Source organism: Gallus gallus, chromosome 26 (assembly GCF_016699485.2).
Source record: "Gallus gallus isolate bGalGal1 chromosome 26, bGalGal1.mat.broiler.GRCg7b, whole genome shotgun sequence".
Lineage (NCBI taxonomy): Eukaryota > Metazoa > Chordata > Aves > Galliformes > Phasianidae > Gallus > Gallus gallus.
In genome coordinates this window covers 4092879-4118576 of record NC_052557.1, presented here as the reverse complement: position 1 = coordinate 4118576, position 25698 = coordinate 4092879, and the positions used below count along the sequence as shown (strand labels likewise).

Here is a 25698-nt window from a genome sequence, read left to right as displayed (position 1 = left end):
CTGGCCCCATCACTCAGAACCCATCAAGAGAATTGCCTTCCCCCAATCAGACCCCACAATTACAATCCTCTTGTATGCTCTGGTGCCCTAGGGTGGGATCCAAGGCAAAAAGTGATGCAGTACAACCCAGATGGGTAACTCTAACAGGAATGGCAGTGCTTTAGGATTTGATGTTCACGAAGAAAGTGGAATTCCTGAGCAATGCAGAGGAAGGTAATGGGGATAATAAGGCAAAGCAAGGAGAGCAGCTGGGGAAAGTGAGGGAAAGGCTGAAAGGAAAAGAACAGGCAGCATGCAGGGCACCTTATAGTGCAGTAATGAGCTCTAGGAGCACTATATTGTGCCACTCTGTGTAGTGGATAACCATCTGTGTGTATACGTTCCCTTTGCCTGTCTGGGCAACCAGCAGCCGCACAGCAAAGGCGGCTTCCGGGGCACTGCTGGAAATGCCTCGGAGCGGTTCTCGCACCTCCCGACAGCGCTGCGGCTCTCTGCTGCCACCTGCTGGACGCCGGTCGGTACTGCAGGCACTGCCCCAGCAAGGGTCCCTGGTGTATTCCAGGCACCGGAGACGTGCAGTGGTTTCTCCTGGGGCTCCTCAGTGTTCTCTAGGCTGCTCTAGATGCTTCCCAGAGCGTCCTAGAGGCCTCTCAAGAGCCAACCTATGTGCTCAGAGAAACGCTAGTGTGCTTCCAGAGCTCCTGTATGTGTTCTCAGGAGGGTTCCAAGTGTGCCCTAGATGCCTCCAAGATGCCCCCAGCATAATCTGAGGAATCCTGGAGTACTCCCAGAGCTCCTCAGTGTTCACTAGGATGCTGTAGAAGTCTCACATTGTGCCCTAGAGGCTTTCAAGGACACCCCAGTGGACCCCCTCAGCCCCGGCGCTGAGCCAATCGGATGCCGCGATAGGCGCAGGGGTGGCTGAGAGCCAAACCGGTCCGTTCCCGGCACTGAGCGCTCCCCTGATCTGAGTAGCGAGCGTAAATCCATGCAAGTACCACTTGCTTTGGTGCATGCGCACTGCTGCCGGAGGACCAGTCACCATAGAGCGGTGGTTTCTCTGTGCAGAGCAGCTAGAAGTTAGACGTCACTTCCGGCTTCCTGTGCACACGCGTCTTACTGCCTGGAGGCTCAAACACCATAGAAGTTGGCGGACTCGAGGCGCAGAGCGGCTACATGCAAATTACCGATGCGCTGAGCCAATCGGCGGCCGCGCGGAGGCAGCGATGAGTTAAAGCGGTCAGTTTCTGGGCTGGTTCGGGCACGCAGAGGGGTGCAGACGTGAGAGAGCGCGAGGAGTCAATGGGGGACACGGGCTGGGAACTGTGGTGCGCTTAGGGGATTCTCGCCGTGCCTGAACGAGGCTTGTGGTCAACGTCCGCGATTGCTGGCGTTGTGATGCGTTCGTGGGGAAGTGGAGTGTTCGTGGGGGTTGAGGTGGTGTTGTAGTATTAGGATACAGGGAGGGGGGCTCGACGTGGAGCTGGTTGTTTTCGGGCTTTGGTCGTGTGGGAGAGTGTGGAGCAAAATGAAGTGGAGCGGCTGAGGGAAGCAGGCCGGGGGCTGTGCGCGGGAGGTTCCTCGCTCTGAGCAGTTAGAACACAACGAAGGCACTTTTACACGTTAGGGTGCGTGTGTGGTACGGTGAGGAGGACCAAAGACCATAGAAACTGGCGGACTCGCAGCGCAGAGCGGTGGGAGCAAGGCGATGGCTTTTCCGCGTTTCAGCGCGCATGCGTGTCACTGCCTGGAGGACCAAACACCATAGAAATTGGCGGGCTTGCGGCGCAGAGCGTTCAGAACAGGGAGGTGCGGTGTTTTATTGGGGGCGGCAGAGCAGGGAAACGGTGCCCTTTCTCTGGGGATACTCAGAACCTGCGTGGATGCAGTCCTGTGCAGCGTGTTCCCACAGGTTATAGCAGATCCATCAAGTGATTACGCAGCCTCTGCCCAGACAGACCTTTTTTCCCCTGAAGTGACCACGTATTACAAGTTAATTACAGGCAGTATTCTCATGACTAATTATTTACCATCAAAAGACAGGCTTTTTTGAGACCGAACCCCTACTGTCTCAAAGTTAATAGGAGAAACCTCTTTAATTAGTCGTTATTATCTACGTGGACCGTATCTGCATATAATTAGACATCTCAGCACATCAGTATAGGCTGTGGGAACAGCCAGCTGTGTTATTTTGTTATTAAAATCTGCTTCTGAGGGATGTCTGCAGGGAGTTCCCATAGGACAGGTCCCTTGTGTGTCTTTCTGCTGAGCCTGAGCTAGCAGGGACAGGGAGTTTAGCAATTAAATATATTTCCCTATTGGGTCTTCTTGATGTGATCCCATATAGGATATCATTGTGATGGGTTATAATGCTAAACATGATACGGTCCTTTTCCCTTCTCTTTTGGCACTGTTCATAAAGCACAACAGCATCACAGAGCACCACTGCTGATTCAGTGTGGCCTTGATGTGCACCGGCCTTTCCTGTGTGGTGTGAAGAAGAAGCCTGCAATACCTCAGCTTCCAAGAGATAAGGCCTCACATCTTGCACACAGCATCCAAATAACCTTTTCAAAAGCATTACTGGTGGGACACACACGCATTTCAGGGCCTATGGAGAAGAAGCTTGTCAGTTTATCCAGTCTTTTTCAATAGGCTCCCAGCTCAGTCTGACAGCAAGCAAGTATTCCCAGTCTTACGGCAATTAGAGAAGAAAAATATCCTTTGTGTTAGCGTTTTTCATTCTGCTGGCCAGAAAGTTTGTTCCAAGTGTTGAAGACAAAAACAAAGCCTTCATTGAGGCTAATGGGGAGAGTGCCTCATTCATGACAGAAGGCAAAAAGGAATCGGGAAGATAATATGACATTTTGCAGGCATGCGAGTCTCATTGAATAGCAGTGTAAGAGCACTTTTCTGAGCACTATCCATAGGAACTTCTCTGCAGTCCGTACACAAATGTCTGTGCCAATCTGAAGCAGCTATTCTGTCAGTAATTACAAAGTAAACACACAGCTGTGACACATCCAGATACCACTGGCTGCATCCAAGTGTCCATCGTACAGAAGCACTCTTGAGGCACTCTCAGGCACAGAAGTTTTTTAGTTCCTAAAGGTCAGTGTTGATAGCTTCGTTTCACTGTTCTGCACTGAGGACATTTTCCATGCAAAGCTCTGGTGTTGTCGGGTAGTTTGGTACAGAACAGTTCTCCCAGCTATAGAAGTAATGGTTCACTTCTTTCTGCTCCAAACCAGCTGTGACATGGCCTTCAAACAACAGAATCCACATCATAAAATTAATTATGCTTGATATTGTGTAAGACAGAATTCTCTAGATCATCACAGCTTTCGGTGTAGAATGAGAGCTGTTTGTCAGTAGGCCACATTTCTGCTTCTGAATATTTTCAGAGTTACATCTGGAATTAATTACAAAAGGTGGTTCTGGCATGAAAAAAATAAAAAGGCTTTGTAAATTAACTTGTGATTCAGTGAGCCTGAGGCAGAGTAATCAGGATGAATGTACCTCAGGTGGTGTCTTCAGCTCCTCCATCTCTGCTGATACAGGTATCTGAAGGTCTTTGCTTACACTCCTTTAAGTTTTTAAAGGGTTTGGTGCATTCTGTAGCACTACAAGTAAACTTCAGCCTTCTTGCCACATTATCATCGAGTGCATTGCCAGTGGTATTTTTTTGTGTTCTCCCTTGCATGAAAGAGAGTTTCAGAGCAAACCAAACCTGATATAAAATCTTTCTTGACGTTTCTTTACATTTCAGGTACTTTTCATAGGAGGTGTGGAAGAAATGTGAGAAAGAGGTGTCTTAGATGAGAGGAGACGACTGGACTATGTGGATCAAGGGAGAAGAGTGAGTTGCTTGCTGCACATTTTGCTTACGGAGCATTAGTACAAGCTATTCAATTAAAGTAACTTTGGCTAATTAGATACTTCTGAAAGACCTCTGTCGCTAGAAGTGTCTTTTCCTTCATTCACTTGTAGAATGGGACATCTAAGCATCATGCTTCTTCATGCTCTGTTTTCATGATCATACACTGTGCTGGTGTTCTTTATTTGTTTTTAAATGCAGAAGTGATGCAGGCATAAGCTGATCCTGCACTGGGGTAAATGTTGAGATATTAAGTAACTTAATGTCTTACCTCTGTTTTCCTGTGGTCATTTCCTTTTCACTTTGAGTCCCTTGACCCAAGTACAGTAGAAACAGTGATTAAAAACAAGTGCACCTGCAGAGGCAGCTGCCATAACTGCACTTGGATTTGGCAGCATGGACAGTGCTTCTAAATGTGAGGGAAGAACAAGCAATTGGCATTCCATGATCAGTCTGAAACTTTCAGAGAGTCATAGCAATCTCCCCCGCTCCTAAATATGTACATCTCGCATCAGAAAACTCACTACAGTACAGTTACCAGATGCTGAATCAGCGTGAAGAAGAAACAGCCACACTGAATGCATAGAGGAAAAATGGGTCACCTACCATCAGTGAGCATCATGGCTCGCTGTCAGCTGAAAATATGGTTTGGGGCATAGACAGTGAGTACAGCCAGATGTCATTTTTAAACACTGGCTCACTGTATGCTGCCAACAAATAAAAAGTCATTTGAATTTGAACTTCAAACTCAATGGTTTTGGAAATAAGCAAGGTGAGAACCTGCCTATTTTGTATGAGCTCCCTTTTGCTAAGCATCCCTAGGGCTGCAGTTTTAGAGCCTGAATGAGAGAATCCAAAGCACCAGAGGGACATATTCTGTTGCATCCTTAGTTTATGGAAGTAGGGAGCTGCTCTTCTCTTTTTTTTTTTTGCACATGGTATCACTGCTCTGATACGTATAATCAATGCTATGAGTTTTTGGAATACAGTTTGTTTGTAACAGCAGCACAGCTGCTTTCTACTCCATCTAGTTCCCTGTCAGTAGGCTGCTTCCTTTCATGATGGAATGCACTTGTTGTTTTGAGCACCAGCAAACAGGAAATTAGAGAAAGTGAACTGGACAAATTGCAGACACTGTAATTATCTTTATCTTTGAGCTCGTTGCAAACCAGCTGTCCCACCAGTCTGGTGAGATGGCACATCTTACAGCCAAGCTGAAAATGAAGGATGAAGGAGCACAATTTGTCAGAGGAGGTGCAGAGATCTTGGGGGACTCCAACAGTTAGCAGTTGTTTGACCAGCTATTTTAAAATTGACATAGATACCCATTATGAAGTTGATGGTAACAGGAGGAGGAGCTCACTCATCTCATAGCGCTGATTCTATGATTCTGTGTTATTTGGAAAACAACCAAAACCACACCAAGACTGGACTGAACTCTTCTCTGACATGAATGGGCAGCACAGCTTGCAGAGAATAACGCAGTCACAAAACCATGGAGCTTCTTCTCTTTTGTGAGCTGATTGTGCTCAAGAACACACACTATACTAATACACCAAGAACTGTCCTAACCAACCCTTCTTTGTCTCAGCTGTTACTTTTACCTTTCACAGTCATGTCAATGGAATATGTTTTATAGTTCCATTTCCTTGTTTTAATCACCTGCTAGACAGCACAGATGTCAGCTTGCATTTCTTGCATTGCAGAAGTACGAGAATTGTTCCCCACTTACCTTCTCCATGTTCACTGACTTAACAGTCTCTTTTTTGTGCCCCTGATCATCATACAGGATTCTTAGTTCTGAAGTTTCACCGTTAAGATGGATGGCCCATAATTACTGCATACAGTGTTCAAGAGAAGGACATAGGAGGAAAAATAAATATCCAAAACCTAACATGTAGAAAAGGACCAGTGCTACTCTATAGCTTGACTTCCATAGAGCATGCACTGTTATCTGAAAAGCGGAAAATGTATCCAGATGGTATAATTCTTTTAAAAGAATGTTTTCCTTTATTTTAAAAAGAATATGACAGACTGTGTTTTAAAGATTTGCAGCATAAATTCTTAAGAGTGGAAAAAATGTTATGTTAATTTGGTCATAGTTCTAATGATGAAGCTAAACAAACTTCTTTTCTCTCCATCTTCTATCTACCTGTCCATGTTTAATAATGTAGTTCCTTGTTACCAAAGCACGAGATCAGCTATTGGTTAATAACTTAATGCTAACTCAATTCTAAAGAGACTCCATCCATGTCAGATAACCCACCTAGAAGAAAACTTTCCAGAATAACTTTCTGAAGTATTGGAGCCCTCGGTAATTGTAATTACAAATGTAGTTCCTCTGACAGACCAAAGTAAACCCTGAACTCAAACAGGAAGGTTCTGACTGCTGTGTTGTATGACATCCAACTCTAGTTTGAAATTTTTCTTGATCTCCACCCCCCTCAAGATTCAGAATTTGGATTAGTCGGTTTAGACACAGAGCTAGAAAAATGCCACTTTTGTTAATGAAATTAAAATAGCCCATAAGCCGAAGAAGTAAGAAAGCAAAGAATCTTCTTATAAGGGGATGGAAATTGATGCTAAATTTACATTTATTTCAATTTCTGAAGAAAATAAATACTGTCTTACCATGTATTAGGACTTTTGCTTAGTACGAATTATTTGTTGCTATCTAAACAGGTTGAGTTGTGTGTTCTAGAATACAAAAGTGACTTTGTTGTACAGTTTCATCGGCCTGATGATTCTCTGCTGGAAATCAGTGGATGACTCAAAGCAAAGACAAAAGGCAGCCAAGTGTCAGACAGCAAAAGACAACACCGTTTTTCTTTCTTCATGACAGCTGGGATGAACATTTGCAAGATACGGATCCAAATGTTTCTGTACGTAAAACTGTTTGTCACCTGGTGATCAGCTATGCCTGTTTGTTACCATGACCAAACAGTGAGTCCTCATTTTGATTCATCAAGAACTTTGCCCTTTGTTGTGAACTAAAGTACTACTAAAACCTGACAGAGCAAGAACTAAGTTGTTCAAAAGGATACTGAGTCATGGTGCAGGAAACACTGATTATTATGCCCAACTTGTTTTCACATACATGTGTGCATGTGCATAATAGGTAGATGTAAGCTCATTGCTTGCCTTGCAAGGAACTGCTGTATTTTGTAAGACACATAGCAAGCAACTTCTCTTATATAGCAAGCATAATAAGTAAACTTCCCTTTGGTTTCAATTTCTACATCCAAAATATTTACAGGGACTATTGAAATCTGTCTATCAACTCCTAGGCAAGGCCCTAGACATTTTTCTAGCTGTTGCGTAAGAAACAACAAATCTCAGTTTATGTGGTGCATGAGAGCTGGCACTGATTTTCCTAGGAAGCACTGCAACTGTTCTGGTTTGGGCTGCGTTAGAGTTAATTTTTCATAGTGAGTGGTATATGTCCCTTAAAGATAATGCCTTTTCACAGTATCTGTCTTATTTTTAAAAGCATTAATTAAGAGGAAAGGCAGACAGCAGTAAAAGTATGTCCACAATTAACATAGGAAAATACTAAGCTCATGTAAAATGACTGTAGCGTGCTTTCTGTTGCTTTATGATGGAAAACAGATCTGTACTATCTGCACACAAAAAGGAGGAAAGCATTATTTAAAGTCTCTAATAGCATATTAAGCTGGAGGAAATTTTAAATGATTAGCCTAATTAGTCTACTTCTTAACAAGGATCAAGTAAGTTACTAATGTAGAAATGAGTAAGGCAGAAGGTTTGTACCTTCTAAGAAGCATGGCTGCCCTTTAAGCTGCCATCTGAATCCACAGTCTCTCCTCTTAGAATAAGGAAGTTAAGATCTGGCACTGCTTCAGTTCAATAAAAAACAAAATAATTTGGATCTTGATCCCCAATTTATCCTGTAGCTATCTGAGAAATTCTTTCCTTATTAACAGAGAAAGAAGGAAGTAACTGTAGAAACTGCTTTAAGGCAGCTGCCTAGAATTTTTCGTGGTAATGAGCTCTGTTCATAGACTTTAAAAAGTTTAATTAAATACAGATGAATGACATTTCCTACTTTCGTAAAACTATAGATCGGCATTTGTAAGAGCTCATGAAGGCATCCAGTCCTTGTCCTAATTAGCCACGGTAGTTTAAAGCAAAAAAAAGTAGTGCTGGAGGGGGGGGAGGGGATCTACTGTTGATTTATCAATTATGGTATTTTCTATTATACCAAAATGATGCAGAAAGGCTTTGAAATCCATCATCCCAATGCCAGTTTCTGCAGTTATGAAAAAAATGCCTATACTGACAACAAAGTCCATTTCATGCTCTTGTATTCCACTTGACCTTCTATCTTCTCAGTTTAAGGATTGTGGCCTGAGGCCACCGCCGTGTCAGTCACCCACATGTTAACTCTGGCAACAAACCAAGTATTGAATTCTTGCAGAAACGCCGAAAAGATCGTTAGAAAAAAAGAAAAGCTTATGTGTACATACATACTATGGTAAGTCTACCTCATGAGTCTCATGCTGCACCTTTTGTGAGATCTTCAGCAAATAAATGAAATCTTATGCAAAAGTTCACATGTGGTTTAACGAAATGTACATAAAAACAATTGTCTGCTTACTCACAAGGAGCACTTCTGGCTGCACTTTTGTCGAGAGAATGATTCTCAATGGGCCCCATGAATCTCAGCCTGAGTGTTGGCTGATACAAGAAGGTGAACATGTAACACAATGAGATCTACTGCTGCACAGCTGCCTCCCAGCAGAGAATGCATTACAGTGCTCACGTGCGTTTGTATGCTTGCAAACTCAGTCAGCTCAGTGGTATTTGTTTTCTATTATCTAGAAGAGCATTTGAGTGAGCAAACCCAGAAGGTGGGTTTGAGGACGGACCGGGCTGCAAGCTTCCAACCTGCGTAGTACAGAAGGACTCTCAGCAACTGGCCCAAGAGGAAACTGAAGATGACTTGGTCCTGTGCTGTAGTAACAACACTTCACTGCTTTGGAAAAACAATAAAAAGAAGAAAGAAAAAAGAAAGCATTGAGAGTTCCAACACCATAAAAAGATAAGAAACAGAATGTATTTTGAGTGAAAGTGGAAAAGTCTTGTGTTACGCAACACAGTCATGCAGAAATCTCCAAAACAGGTGTGTTCATAACAGCATGGCACTGAGCATGGATTAATTCATTACAGCTGAGATACTCCTAGGTTCTGATTGGAATAGTTTGTGGGTACATCTTCTCACAGATGTTCCAGCTCAGATATGTTACTGCCTCAGGCCTGCACTTGTACCATTGGTTCTTGTGGTTTGGCTGAACTGGAGCAAGAGGAACAGAAAGACACAAGGGCTGTTTGCAAAGAAAAACATATAGAGGGGGAAAGTAGAAGCAGTTAAACAAATAAAGAGGTATTGAAGAGAAGGAAAATCAATGAGTCATAAGTGAACATGGACGAACTTTCAGAGGAAGTGATGCATGCATGTAGATGGATATTGGATATTACATAGAGGGTATTTCAATGCTGGCATTTGATTTGAAAGAACAACCAGGCAGGTCCACTTTCTCTCCCTACTAATTTACATGAAATTACTAACTCTCCTCTAATTTGTATTAGGACATTTCAAAGCTCTGCGTGATTTCCAAAGGCAATTTGTGCCAATGGGAAGGTATACACACAGCATATGAATGAGTACAAGGGAACTTGATCAAAATTCCAGTCTCATGTATTTTTTCTGAACACTTGCTGCACTCCTTTCAGATCTGGAAAATTGCAGGCTGACATATCTCTGGATTTTTTATGTTGTGCTTCTTTTCTCCTAAGATCTACGCCCTACTGGTTCTGGGAAACTTGTGACCTCTGCATTTTTAATTAGAACTTGTAACATTTTCCATAGCAACATATTTTGATGTCGCAAATACAGAACCTGTCAAATCAAACAATTTCAAAGTGCAAAGCTACGGCCTTCTGGTCAATTGAAGTCCAAGTACATGAAAACACTGAGATGCAAGGAAGACTGAAAATTATTTGTTGGTTAACTCATAGCTTTGATCTTCATAATTAATAAATCAGTACAGATATAAAAGAATTACATTGCATGCTGGAGTGGTTTAGATGAACTCAGTACTAATTTCATCGCACGTGAGAGCAGATAGAATCCATCTGTCTGACTGGTGTGCCAGTACTAACATGGTACAAAGGAGAGGATCTATTTCTAGGAAATAGTCGAGATGTGGAACAAACTTCACTCACATGATGAGCTGTGTGAGCAGGAAGTGAAGAAAACAGAAATCCTCTGAAACGAGGCCTGAGCTCAGATTTCAACAGACCCACAATATGAGCAGGAATAATAATAATGGGTTAAGAAAAGCAGTGTAACTTAGCACTTAAATATGTATATTAAAAATAAGTCATTTATTTATGATACATGCCCTGCAAGTGCCAAATAATACTTCTGTCAAGTCTGAAGAACATAAACTGAGAATTTTTGTCATTCAGATATACTTATCTTTCCTTTTCCTGCTTTAAGCTAAGACTAATGGCCAAGGAAGTCATATTTTCCTGCCATTACTAAGACTGCACAAGGTAATTTGCCCCTCTGCAAGGACATCCACGTGTAACTGTTAGTAACACCAGCAGCCACGAGATATGGATATGATCATCAAGTCTTACTAAAACAAATGCTGAATACCATGAACCTTTCAGGAGGAAAAGGCAAGTGTCAATGTGGAATGCGGTAAGAACTTTCTTGTTTCTGGTAGCATTGGGTATGTGACTGCTATCCCTCTTCTTATTCCATCTATTTCCACTTTTTACAAAAAAAAAAAAAAAAAAAAAAAAAAAAAAACACTGGAATATTAAGTTAATATTAAGTTAAACGTGGTATGTTTCAACCTTGCATTGCAGATAAGGAATTCCTGGAGTTCCTGAATCCTGCGTGATTGCAGGCAGCTCAGCTGAGTGTGCATAAGGGAAAGGGGAACAAAAATATAAGATTTTTCTGTTTCCTACCAATTATCTGATATTTCCCCTCTACTGTCTTTGGTGTAAAAGAAAACCAAAGTTCAGCCTTCTAGGAAATGTATTCTGGTAACCTGAAAGACTTTATAAATAGAGTGCACAAATAGATGACAGTACTTCCATGACATAGATTTTCTGCTTTAGAATGAAATGCTTCATTTGAAAAAGCTCCTAAAATTGTTAGAACAGTAATTTAAAAAAAAAAAAAAAAGTTTAAACTCCACAATTGAATACAAAAAACGTTGCTGTGAAGGTTTTGATTTCCAAGAAATCCATTTTAAACGTATTTACAAAGTTTACATAGAAGAATAGATCTGCTGCTATCTATAACATTCACTTCTGTAGTAGAACAGCTAATTTGCGACTATTGGATGAGAGATACAGAAAGAGTCACTTTAGTGAAAGAAAAAAAAAACATATTATTTTAAGGACAAATAGTAAAAAATGATTGTTTTGGAGTTTAGAGACACAGAGTTTGAAGGATTTTGCCCTCCGATGCAGACTGCTCATGCTTATGCTGTAGCAAAGGAGGAGCATCTTGACTACAAGAGTCTTAGTGGAAGAAAACTGGCAATGCCTTTATAAAAATGTATTTAATTTCTGTGTTTGCAGTTTTCCCAGCTTCATCCCTAGGTCCTGGCCTCAAGGGCCCTAGAGATGTCACAGTTTTAAACAGTCTTATAAATCTAGGAGGGGAAATGAGCTGTCTCTCATCTTAAACAGAGAGCCTTGGAGAATGTCTATGGGGCTTTACCAATGGAGCTGCCGAAAACAAAGCTATGATTCAGGGGTCTCTGACCTTTCCCAGCCCTCCTCCACCAGTGTCAGCCTGCAGCCTGCTCTTTAAAAGTTTCTGCTCACCCAGGGAGCAAAATTAGAAATCTTCTCCAGGGACAATTTTTCTTCCATCAAGCCACTCATCAGCCCACTGAGGCATGGAAACCAAAAAGGAAAAAGTGAGTTAAAAGAATGTATGTCTCTTGGTAAGGATTTCCCACAGCAGAGTGTAAGTGTCCAGACTACCTCATCAGCAGAGTCCCAGCCTTTACTATAGGTCTTGGTATTCAGTCTGTACTGTAGTGGTATAGAAAAGTGCCAAGCACTGTGCAGGTGATGCATGCATCAATACAGCAGATGTGGAGGTGTGTTTGAACTGCTTAACATCAGCACTTACCAAATGTTGAAGACACTCTAGCCCCTACGACAAATAAAAGCATTCATTCAGATGTGCATGGCATTTCAGGAATGGAATCATTATTATCTTCTCCGAAAATGTTTTGTCTTATGTTTAATATAATATAATATATATTGCTTATTGGAAACAAATCCTTGTTAGTCTCGTTGTTTGTTTGTTTCCTAATTGTGGATCACCACAGAACAGGGTACAGTTCATAAATACCTCAAATATCTGAAAGGTGATTGCAGCAGAGCAGGGCTGGTCTCTTCTCACTGGTGGCAGGATGAGGAGAAATGGCCTCAGGCTGCACCAGGGGAGGTTTAGGTCGGATATCAGGAAGAATTTCTTTACAGAAAGGGTTGTTAAGCTCTGGAATGGGCTCCCCAGGGAGGTGTTGAGTCACCATCCCTGGATGTGTTTAAAATCCATCTGGATGTGGTGCTCAGGGACATGATTTAGTGGAGGGTTGTTAGAGTTTGGGTAGTATGGTTGGGTCTTGATTGGACTCAATGATCTTTAAGGTCTTTTCCAAGCAAATTCTATGATTTCCGGAGCAATTCTATGATTCTGTCATTTAATATGGAGAAAATTCAAGTAAACTAAAAATCAGATTTAAAAGATAACCTGGTGCAATGTACTTTTATTTATTAATTTGTTTATTTTTATTCCCCAGGCCTTTTTAAAGTTAACCCTAGAAAACACCCCATGTTGGCGACTCCTTGTAATTCATGTCAATGTTCTTTCAGCAGCACAGTTGCTGCTTCCACGCCGTGAGCATCTCCTGTATTTGCTTTAGAACTGCTTCCTGCTGATGCGTTAAGCACAGGAAGTGAAAGGTTGGTCCCAAAATGTCTTCTGAGTGCAAAGGAGAAGCCTGCTGGGGCTGGGGCTGCATGCAAGTCACAATACTTTTCCTTGAATAATCACCTGAAGCACAACTCTTAGAAACCATTGTACTGCAGCAAGTAGCTGCTATTTTTCTGCACCCTTTTTTTTCTGTGCTTTCAGTGGCAGTTGTAGGTATCTCACATGGCCAGCTGCTCTCTGTTCACAACTATAGGTGCTGGTGCCCTGTGTGTCCATAAATGAATGGTTTAAGAGCCTGATGTAAATAAGCAGCACAAACACAGGGTGTTCCTCCCCTGCTCTGCCCTTGGAGCTGAAAGGCAGAATATTGGAATGGTAAGAAATGGTTCACTTTCAGCTGTTTCCTTCAGTGTAAAAGTTGCAAATTCTATAACTGAATCTCCTTTTGTAATAAATTCCAGTTTACACTTGTGGCAAGTAAATGCAGCAAATATTGAACCTCCGTGCAATACAAACTGCCTTAACATAAGTGGTGAATCACACCAAACATCTGCTTAGCTCAATATCTCATTTCCTATAATAATGACTAAAGGATAAGCATGGAAATGCATAAGGTTAGGACACACATCGTATGAACGGGCTCCACAACATTATCTCACTCTCCAGAAACTCGCATTTTAGGAATTTCTTAAATCAGAGGACAGCAGCAGCCCTCTCAGGATTTCCTTTCCAGGAATGTGTTTGTTCTCCCTTGAACTCCTGCAGACTTTCCATGCTGTGACGTTCTGCAGTAAGAAGTTCAGCGCTGAGCTGTCTGTCACAAGGGAAACGCTCATCTTCTCTTTACTCTGAGAGCAGCTTTTGTTGCCCCCTACTTCTCATGGTGTGGAAAGCTCACCAGCATTACCTTTGCTATGTTTCTCATCACCCAAAACAATGCTAACCGGACTCTCCTCTTGTCATGGCTTGTTGCCCACCTTCTAAACCCATCCCTGCAGTATATGGGGACCTCTGCTTTCACATACCACGACAGTCCTTTCAGTACTGAACTGTGCTTTCTGAAATATATGACTCTGATTTTGAATGATTTTGATATAACTTCAGACTGAAAAAACCCCATAATGACTTACTCCAAGTAAACAAGATAACAGGATAGTTTCTTCCCCGCTCTGTAGCTCTGTCTTCAATACTAAATGCATTTATTGCTGGATAGCCTCGCTATACTGCAGTCCTATAGCTCAAGTACACAGAAAAGATGTAGAACATGGAAGTTGAGTCGAGAAGAATGTGCTGAAGTTATAATAGTTACATCACCTACAGAACTTCATAATTAAATGGCTTAGCAAGACCAACATGCACTACTGCATACAGTCATGGTTTATATAGTAACAATACTTATAGATATGCAGTCAATGATTACCTGTCACCAGAGTGAGTTCAGGTCATGGAGACATCATGCTAAGGACAAATGGAATTTACTTGAGAGTCCCCTGGAACTAGAAGAAAAAAAAACAAGTGAAAATGAAGCTAGTGCATACCTGAAATCTTACAGCTCATTGGGAATTGGATTCTTTTCCCAAGTCTTTAAGGAGCCTTATAGGATTCACTGCTGTAACAACCATTTCATTTCAGAGCCTCATGGCTGTATGTACTGAACAGCTGAGCCCTTCCAAGCCTGCTGCATCTCCGTGTTTTTAGAGACTTAATTAACTTTAAAACAAAAGGGTTAAGATGACAGCTGATGGTAGCACAGGAGATGCACAGTTCTATCCACGTCTCTGATTTTCCTAAGCTTTGAACCTGGCTCTTTAGGTAAAGTATTTTGAATATAGAAGACCATATCAGAACGCCACCTATTATTTGGACCGAGTGGGAGGTGATATTTTCAGCAGCATTCAATTTTTATAGGACCTCTTTATGCCCGAGATTCCTTAGTACTTATTTGGTAGTTATGTACCCGTGTCCTCTGGGAGTCTCAGTCTGAGAACTTTCTGTCGTGGTTTTGTTTGGTATTTGAATTAGCACTCAATTTCTGTTCTGTGATGTTCAGTCATGCCTTATCCTCCCCGTCCCCTGCTTCGCCCCGGCTGAAATTTGGGTTTCTTTCACCCTGTCTGAAGAATTTCTTACCAGGCATTAACCCTCTGAGCCTACAGATTAACCATCCTGGCATAATTAAAGCCTAAAATTCGAAAACAATCAATAAAAGTGAAACAATGACACTATCAGAAAATAAATGTTGCCAAGATGGATCAGCTTACACTGCTTTAAGAGCCATATGGGATTTGTTCCCATCTGGGAAATAATTTGCTAATGCAATACGGATTTAAAGTCCACTTCAACCTAAACCATTCTATGATTCTGTATCTAAAATACACCAGCCTGTCAAAAGTTGTACCAGGTGATCCCTTACACTGCAGCTTAATTTAGCAGAGGGAAAATGCCACTCTATACTTTGTTTGGACAACCTGGGCTGGTAACAGATCTGGAGGTTGGTGGCCCTGCCTGTGGCAGGGGGTTGGAACTTGATGATCCTTGGGGTCCCTTCCAACCCAATCCATCCTATGATTCTACGTTTACATTTCAGTCCAATAACATTTGAAGAACCAAAGGTATACTCTCATCAAATATTTCTCCTCTACTAAAAACAGCATCCAAAGGAAACCACAGAATGCTGCACACCACTTTTACTGTCCTTCACTTACCTAGTTGTTCCATGTTTTACGCTGCTTCCTGTTCTTTTAGGTATTTCAAAGCACAGTTGAGTATTGTGAAATGTGATTGTAATTGTAACAACAACAACAACAAAAAGTAATCCTTCAAAATATTGCGTTAAACATTTTGTCTTAAACATTTATGCAACAGATGCTGGTGCTTTGCCTTAAGGTTAATGTGGATGCACTTAGCAGCTGTTACTGAGTCACCGTGGCAGAGATTAGAACGTTATATTTGTATTTAGATGATCTATTACAAACACATCTGGGTGACCATCCTGGGATTAATTTGTTGAAGTCTGACATTTGTGTGCTATCACCTTATTCTGATCTGGTCCTCGCAGGGTCTGTTGTCGATTCCATAACTACCTCCCCCCATTCAGCTGAAGGAAGGGAAATAAGAAAATTGAAAGGTCAGACTTCTGAAGTCATCTTCGCCACGTGCTTAACATTTACATCATCAAATTAATGGAATGACTGCAACCACAAGCACAAAAGATAAAGGACAGAAGCTCTTTTTCCTTCGCAGTACAAATCCTTCTCACAGAACCTCACACTGAATCTTTTCCCAGCTGTACAGGATTTACTTCCCATTCTCTTCCAAGATGCCAGAAACTCAGCCTCTAGCTAAAGCCTGCTAAGACAACTCTTTTTTGTTTCTCTTGGTGAAGCAGACGCACCGCATTCTGAACGCTTGCACTTTCCACCATGAGAAGTGTTCTGGGAGAGAAAGCCCCAAAAGATCAAATGTTATCATTTCTCATTAAGTCAGTTTACACCACTGTTGTCAGTCAGTGTAAGGAACATTAATAAGTACAAGCTGTGGTAAATTCCTGGAGGTCGCCTTGCAGTGATAAGGAAGCCTTGCAGTGATCTGGAAGCCTACCTGCCTGCCATGGAGCCCAAAGGCAGTCATGCCATCCCATCCATCTCCCTGAAGTCAAACTGGGCCCTGAAGTCTGAAGACTGCAATATTTCGTGTAGTTCTGCCTACATACCAAACATCCTCAGCATCAAAAATCCACTTGGCAGGTCTTTGGGCAGGCACTGAGTTTTCATATGTATCAACCCGTCCATGTAGAATGAGAGCCTTTTCACCTGCGTGTAACTTGTTAATGTGAGCAAATAAAGCATCTGGGAAGGGCAGGGAAAGGAAGGGGGAAAAGAATAAGGTCAGATCTGTAAAGTAAGTCGATCTCTAAGGATTAAGCAGTGCTTCTTTGTAGAGATCCTCCACCAAAAAAAAAAAAAAACCCAGACAAGATTCAGTGCTCTCAACATAAACCACTATGGAGACCAGCTGAACTCTTGGCAGATATCACAGGGTACCCCAAAAAGACATAAAACATATGATAAGGTGCTAAATGCAACATTATCCATGTAGCATCTTTTATTCAGCATCTACAGTCATCTGGGGTAGGCAAACTCAGGCCAGGGCAGCAGTAGTTGAGGTTTATGTCCAAGGATCAAGATTAAATTTAAATAAGACACACATTGCTTGCTTTTTTGTTAGCTGAGGCAAAGAGGACATCACTCATTCAGTCTGCAAACACTCCCACTGTGACACACTCAGTGCTAAACTGAGAAACGTTCTTAGGAATGTCATAGGTGAGGAAATGAGCAGCAGCAAATGGTACCTCCGCTTTGATACCTGGGTTCATGGAAACTTATTTGAAGTGATGTAATAGGGCACAACCATTTACCAGGTGTTGCCTATTGAGAGGGAAAACTATACAAAGCCACATCTGACTTTAAACAGGTTCCTGTAATGCTAATTTACTTAGAGATGGCACCTGGACAGGACATTGTCTTCAGGAAGCTGTAGTGCACAGCCCAAGAAATACACACAAACAGCTGTAATTACTAATAAGAACACACGTTTACATTTGTAAGTGTTGGAAAGCCTTCAATTTAGCATCTCTATAAATGCTGGAAAGCTCTTAGAATAAATGACCAGAATCCCTCCTTCCTTGGGAAGCCAGCAAGGGCCCCACCTGACGGCTCTCCCAACGAAGAGTGTTGGAAGCCATTTTTTGCAGCTGGGGAAGGAAAATACAAGCTTAGGGGAAGAATCTATCACAACTTCCAGCATGAGAAGGAAAGCAAGAGACAACTTGTCTGAGTCTGCCTTCTTGCAGCAGGAGGGCTACGAAAGTGTTTTTAATGTCAGTCAAAACCATTCTCCACGATGGATAAAACACAACAGAAGTGGACCAGGTCCAGTTTTGGGGAGTGATGCTTTCTGACTGTGATGGTGCTGTGGTGAATATTTCACATCAGTGTCCGCTTTGTAAAATTCAAGATCTGAGTATCTCTCTATGCTGTTCGCCTTCTATAGTGGTTTCCAGCGTAGCTTGCTTTCTTCAACAATCAACATCACCTACTATCTGCAGGCACAAATTATCTATTATTATTATTTCTGCAGTTTAACAACACAAAGCAAAAGCAGAAATAAAAGGAGAGAACAAAAGCAGCTCGTGAAGTCCACAACATGCATAAGATTTGATATACAATGCATTAACTTCTCCCCATTCGGTCCCCACGAGGACAGCGGCTCCAGGGCTGTGTGGTCCTAAAGCTTTAAAGTCATTGAAATTCTAATCTTTAAAAAACACTGAAAGATGAACTTTGACTGTACAAACCTTCAAATAAAAATAGCATTTTTACTAATGTGCTCTTCCCAAGTGCCTGCTTCTTCCTAGTAGGTTTCCCATCCTAATACTGTATGTTTTTGCAGCTGGCAATTGACACTGCCAATGAGCCTTTATGTTCAATGTTATTTAATAGATTCCCATCAGAAAGTTATTTTTACTTTTCAGTTTCAGTATCTTCTTGAAGTGTCCTGCATATAACGTTCATATTGTAATTTGCATTTTTTCCCATAGGATAAAAAAATAAAGATTCAAACAACAATATTGAAAGAATTTAGATTCATTTGCTGAGAAAAAGAATTTCACAGAATGGAAACATTCTTTATTTTACTGGGGAAAAAAAAAAAAAGGAAGAAATGCAACTTTTTTTTTATTCAAGCAGCTGAACATCACCATCATAATGAAATACTTCCATTCAGTTTTAGTGGTATGGTATGGAAGGGTAAGGAGTTCAGTTATCATCATACATGGCTCTTTTTGTCAGGGCTGTGCTCCATCCTTACACCCCCAGTTTGTATTGGTAGTGGAAGTTGACTTGACCCAGTTGCAGGACGTTGCACCTGGATTTGCTGAACCTCATGAGGTCCTCCTGGGCCCACTGCTCAGCCTGTTTGGGTCCCTCTGGATGGCATCCCATCCCTCAGGTGTGTCAACCACACCCCACAGCTTGGTGTCATCAGCACACTTGCTGAGGGTGCATTCGACTCCACTGTCAATGTCATCGACGAAGACATTAAAGCGTATTGGCCCCAGCACTGACCCCTGGGGGACACCACTCGTCACCGATCTCCATCCAGACATGGAGCCATTGATCAGCACTCTCTGGATTCAGTCCTGCAGACAGTGCTTCATCCACTGAACCGTCCACCCATCAAATCCATATCTTTCCAATTTGGAGAGAAGGATATTGTTTACTCTCCCACCATACTTTTAGCATGAAACTTTGATTGGCATTTTGTCCACATTTCTCACAAGATGGGTTCATTTTCCACATTTGAAGAGTAGATATAACTTGTATATGTCAGCTCAGAACATATCTAGGGTAGATATAACTTGTATATGTCTGCTCAGAACATATCTGCCACTGCTGCATTGCAGTAGGATGCACATTTATTTTCTGCACTAAGTTACTAAGTGAGTATACTCTGCCCCTTCCCTCAGACTGAGAAAGTTTTTGTTCACACACAAGCAGTATAAATATACTGTGAACTCTTTAAAGATCTTCAAACCAACACTTTCTGTTGAATTAGAAAAACAATCTTATGTGGCTACAGGAATAATGTTTGCATTCTATCAGCGCTGTCTCCGCCAAAGGCTGGATTATCTGTTTCACATTCATTTAAACACAGGAAGGTTATAACAGGTCAGACAGCAATCTGGACTTTATTGGCTGGGAAAACTGACCTCATAAATCTGATTTGATACATCTGTCCTTTCAGCTGTCTGCATGTATGCCTGTGCGTTCAGTTGGCCATCTGCCTACTCAGTGGCAGATCAGCTCCTGTGGCTACTGCACAGAGGATTTTCCAAGTCCCTCTTTCTACCACAAAAAAAAAAAAAAAAAAAAATGTTTGAAGGAAGTTCAGAAAGGAAAACGTGTTTGTAGTAGCTCGTAGGTGCCTATGAGAAACCATGTACTCCTGTGATGAATGGTCAGGAAACCACTGAAACTATCCTGAGCAATGGTGATTGTGCCAAATATTGCTGGAAACAGACGATATCTCCTTGCTATACCTTCTGATACACACAAGAGTTTCTGGTTGAAGTACATCACGATATAACGTTGTGTCTCATAGTGCAAATACTTATCAGCCTCCACCTGATCGGTATCTATCACTTGAATCCAATTAGAAACTACTAATTTTCAAAGAGACGAAGATTATAGTGGAAATGAAGGACTGGAGCTAGTGTTGTAAAACTAGAAAAGAGTTATTGTGGTGTAACACTGCTTCCAGGTAAACACAGAATGCTGAATTGCATTTTCTAGAGTGAAATGGCTCCCTCTGTTTATCACCAAAGATATATGAAGTCTATGGCTCTGCAGCACAGTGCGGATATGAGTTTTTGGAAGGAAGTCACCAGCAATCCTTTTTTCCTGTAGTGTTCTGACCATCCCATTATTTAGGACTATCTACAGAAGCGTACATCACTTGTATTCCACCAGTAAACCAATCTAAAATAATTAGTGACATGAGACAGAAATAAAAGTACATTCTGCTCATCGCCTTTCCAAAATGAAGGCTGACAATCTATATAACGGAGTCCTTTTTTACCAAGAGGACCTGCTGTGGGCTGGTTGCCTCTCACCAGCTCAGGTTGCCAATGCCCATCCAACGTGGCCTTGGGCACCTCCAGGGATGGGGCACCCCAGCTCTGTGCAGCAGTGCCAGGGCTTCACCACTCTGAGCAAAGAATCCCCTCCTCCCAGCTAACATAAATCTCCCTTCTTTTAGTCTAAAACTGCTCCACGTCTTCCTTGTGCTGGGAGCCCAAAGTGACAGCAGGCAGAGGTAGGAGCAAGTGGTAAATATGGCCATTTTAGAACATTTCCCTCCCACCTGAAATTTTCCACAGATACAGGTGGAATTTCATGATTAATCAACATTTCTTTTCCAAACGTCTTAATTCATTACTGGATGCATACAGCAGCAGTGAATACACACCTCAGAAGCCTGGCATCTGCACTGGTTTAGGTTTGTTCCAAGAACTGGTGTTTAACTTCACAGTGGGAGTGAGAAGGATTAAAAAACAGATCAGCCCCTGCACTGTGGATAGATTTGGCAGTCCAGCTGCTTACAAGCAAATAAAAAATAGGCTCATGCTATCGATCTAATTTTCTGCTGTGTGCTCAGAGCACAAAGCTGTTAGATCTGATTTTACGATGACTCCCCTTCTAGTAGTGCAGCATAAGATTAGAAAGATCATGGGAACAGCAGCTGATAGAATAATCCACTCATTGATTTCTTCTCCCTGTTTACTCCCAGTGTTTTAATTGAATTTTGTGGTTCAGGCCGTGCTTTCAGAGTCAACTGGAGTACAAAGTAAAGCAATGGGAAAAATCAAATTCTTGAATTTTGTCCAAATGGTATTGGACAAAAATAGACTCCAAGATTCTCATTGCAAATTTGACTCTGGAATGAAGGTTGTGGTTTTTGTTGGGTCTTTTTTTTTTTTTTTTTTTTTTTTTTTTGGTTGTTGTTGTTGTTCTGCTTTGTTTTTTTCTTCTTTTCAGGCACTTCTTCCCTGCAATAAGAGCAATGTGAAAAGAAGAATACTGGGAAAGGGAAATTTTCTTGTTCCCAGCAAGCAGGTTAAAATTTTAAGGAAACTGGAGGTTTTGAAGAATTCACTCTTGACACAGAAGTCACAGAAGAAACACATGAGAGGGATGAGTTGCTGCCAATCACAAAAGCTTTCGATGTCAATCAGAGTAGAGCTTGGTTTGCAGTCTCTCATCAGTGCACTTGGCAAGTGCCAAACATTGACATTCTGGGCACCTAAAGGTACTGCCACATTAAGTGTAATTCTAAGAGAAAGGCAGAGATTTAAAAATAGATATTAACTGTTCATTTTCACTCCAGTGCTGGGTCTTCACACGTACTTTTCCCCAACACTTAATCTGCAGTCAAGTAAGAGTGTTCTCCATCACCTTGAGAACATAGCTGTGGCTTGTGGTAGCAAGGGTAATGGGAGGATGGTTGGACTCGATGATCCTACAGGTATTTTCCAACCTTGAGATTCTATGACTCTAGTTCTTCCTGCTTTACCTGGTGAATGCCTTTAAGAATCCTGCAGCTGAGATTTATAGACATCCTCAAAGACTGTGGATGATAAATTGTAGTTCAATTTCTCCCTGTGCTTCAGTGTTCCATGCAAACTGCAGGTAATGCTCCTTCATATTTAGAAGATACGGCACAAAGGCACAGCTTCATTCCAAAATGACAGTATGTCAGCTGTGCTGTATGCTGCTTCAAAAGTACAACTGGCTAAGAAACTGAAAGGCTCTATATGCAAAGAGAAAACATGTGGGGAAGGAAAAAGGAGCACACATAACTTTTCACATTGATCACAAAATTTGTGCAATGAATTTGGGCCCACAAAAACAAGATTAGAGCTGAAGAATAGGCAGGCAGTCTTAATATTCCATGAGATACCCTGGAGTTCCAGCACTGCTCCTTATAGTAAAAAATATTAAGCATATGTAAGTTGGACATCAGCTCTTAATAAAGTAATGCTCATTAATTTTCAAGCAGAATGACTTTACCCACCTGACAGCTTACAGAATCACAAATGCATCATAAAACTGTATTTGAATGTCTTGAGGTGAACAGTAAGAAGAGGAAAACCCAAAATACCAACCCTCCCTTCTTGCATAACGAAGAACAGCTTTCAGGCATTATGTGGTTCAGCATTTCAGACGGATCACAGCATTGCAAGGACAGCGGTGCCAAGGCACACAGAAGAATGGCAGGAACTCGACATGGATCCAAGCCTTTAGCACTCCACAACGTGGATATTCTTGCAGAAGCCACGCATGACACTACTTACAAGGCGACTACTTGTCCAGGAGCTGTACTGAGTGGTGGTTCAGGATGCTAGAGAGAAGAAATGAGGCAAGACCTCCAGCAGTATTACCTGCACAGTTTTCTAAACAGTAAGTGAAGTGGGCAGCCTGTTGGGCTCAGTGATCTTCGAAGGTCCCTTCCAGCTGAACTATTACTTTCTTTCCTATCCTATGCTGTGCTATTCTGTGTACTGCAGGTATTTTCCAAAGACTTGTTAAGTAGTATATTAAATAAATTAAAAAAAAAAAAAAGACATGGAACATGCATGTAGAATTTAATGAAAACTTAACAGAAGGTGAAATGAATGTGATTTTAAAGGAATTTCAGTAAGTGACTTGGTTTGGTTCCAAGTACCAGGTATCACGGGTTTACCACAAGAGAGGATGCAGATGATATCCACTTTCTTGTTTGTTATTCATCCCAATTCCAGGTGTAAAATGCTGCGCAAAACTCATAGTAGCAATATATCCACACTGGCTGCATCTCCTGTTGTTCAATAGCACATAGAATATGGATTGGGTTTTTTTTTTTTTGGTCTCTGTTGAGCACTACAAGACTGTATTATATAAAGCTGCTGCTAGCAATACCAAAACATATTAAAAGTTTAACTAAGACAATGTGTTTCAGAAGAATTTGCTTTCTTTGGAGCTGGAATGTCCCCATAAAAAGGCATGATCTGTACTAGACTGAGCTGCCCAATGATCTGCAAATTCTGAACACTGTGTCCCAGAGTAAACTCTGCTCTCTTCAAACCCAAATTGGTTTTATTTGTTCTGTGCATGCAACCAGCATTTTCAAATCATGATAATGCTACGTGCCATAAACCTGCACTTTGATTTGTGTGGTAGACTTGCACAAGTGGTAGTTTCTGTTTGTAGTACTGCAAGTCTGCTGGCAGTACCATTGGGTCTCTTAACGAGGGGAGGGGAAGGGATGTGTGTGAAAGTGTCCCTAAAAAGCACAGCTGATACCATTTACAAGACTTGTGCCATTATCCTGATTTGTCCAATCAGGGTATATTTTCCCTAGACTCCCTCTCTTCCTGCCAGAGGTCTGAAAATAGTGTTATTTATGTAGATCTGTGCAGCACAAGTCAAGAAAGTAAAGGACGCATAAAAGTGAGTCAGTTGAAAGCTCCACTTCGCTGCTTATGAGGACCAAAGGATTTGAATTTTACAGCATCTGATTTGCCCAGCAACACAGTGGTGGAAGTCATGGTGGAGACAATCTTTGTATCACTGAGAGAAAGAAAAACGCTGTGCATGAACTTTGCAGTGCTGCTAGAGGTTGACTCCATACCTGGTTTTCCTCATAGTGAAACTGAAAAGCTGCACCTTTCTTATGTAGAGAACCATGCATCTCACTGCAGAACAACTTAACGCACATAAGCACTCCCACACTGGCTCAATCCAAACATGCTTTTGTCCTGGACCTACGTCTCCAACAGTGACCAGCAGAAAATGTGTGGAAAACAAGTGCAAGGAACGAGGCGAGTGTGGAGTGATTCATTCTTTGATATACCCTCCCAGCTTACTGCCTTTTTTAGTAGTAACGACAAGTTGTAGCATTGGCAGGGAGTCCAACTTTTTACACTTCTACCATTTCTATTGTTGTCACACAATAGAGAGCTCGGGTCCTGGAAGACAAGTATAAAATGAAATGCTTCTACATCGTCGCTCCAAACGCAACTATTTGCACTTCTTTTTAGCCCTTCCTCAAAGTCTCTTTAAAATTTACCACTAAGGGCGAGGAGATATCAGATAAAGAAATAGTGAAAAGCAAGTCCACCCTTTGAAGTCTTCTGGTGTGAGGGCAAGATCCTTCCAACAGAGCACATTCTTTAAGCTATTTTAGAATGTCCCACCAGCTGAGGCTTCTACCCTTAATAGTCAAACACAACTCATTCCAAGTTTTATGTTTAGCCTATGTTCCCAATTTCATAACAGGATTTCTCGTTGCATCCTTTGCACTTCCCGTAGATAGTTTGAAAGGGACTGAAGTCAGATGCAGAAACGAAGGTCAGCCATAGCTGGGCACTGAAATAGTTTCTATTAGAGCACGGTAGGAAAGTAGTAGAGAGGAGACATTATGAGACCCATTTCACAGATCAAACAGAAGAGAGGAATCATCCTGTGCCACAGTCGATTCCTCTGTACCCAATTCCTCTGGAGCAAGCAGAGGAACAGTGCTGGAAGGAAAAGCTTGTCAGGAAGTCAGTGCATGATAACTTTGCTATCCAGTAACAAGTAATAGGCCCAAACCTCCTGACAAATGTTCTTATTGCATGCTGACATTGGCTGAATGAGTCTTAAACCAAGTGTGAGCTTCACTGACAATGTCAGTGCCCCCCCCAAAGGAAAGGATATACCTGTCAGACTCTGTGGATCCCAGAAAGATTGATTGATTGCACAGTGTTTTCAGCATATATGGTTCTACATGGAAATGCTTTTAACCTGGAGGAAGGTAGATTTAGACTAGATATTAGGAGAAAATTCTTTACTGTGAGGGTGATGAGACTCTGGAACAGGTTGCCCTGAGAGAATGTGAATGCCCCTTCCCTGGAAGCACTCAAGGCCAGGCTGGATGGGGTTGTGAGCAGCCTGGGCTATGGGAGGTGTCCCTGCCTATAGCAGAGGGGTTGGAACTAGATGGTCTTAATGGTCCCTTCCAACCCACACCATTCTATGATTCTACATCCACTCAAAACAAACCAATACGTATCCGACCAGTTCTTGAGAAGCTCCTGTCCTGGAGGTGAATGTTAACAGCACACCAGACCACGTGTGTTCCTTGCAAAATGGCATCAACAGCATCAAATTTTTTCACGGAGAGAGAGAGACCTCATATAGAAGTCTACAGCTAATGGACTCTGTCTGACAGGTGCTTTGTGGTT

The 25698-nt window shown here is 41.8% G+C and overlaps 1 long non-coding RNA gene across 13 annotated transcripts; it reads left to right on the top strand.

Annotated features, from left to right (window-relative positions):
* The first annotated feature begins 1205 nt into the window (after positions 1-1205).
* LOC101747934 lies at positions 1206-19795 on the top strand. 13 transcript variants are annotated; one of them, XR_006932170.1, is made up of 6 exons: positions 1206-1239; positions 3770-3859; positions 6560-6759; positions 8231-8372; positions 8503-9020; positions 10401-12217. It is a non-coding gene; the product is annotated as an uncharacterized LOC101747934 (long non-coding RNA). The 13 variants fall into 13 exon arrangements; XR_006932172.1 differs by having other exon boundaries at positions 6560-6820; positions 8503-8588; positions 8720-12217; XR_003071897.3 differs by adding an exon at positions 15934-19795 and having other exon boundaries at positions 8231-13250.
* The last annotated feature ends 5903 nt before the right edge of the window (positions 19796-25698 follow it).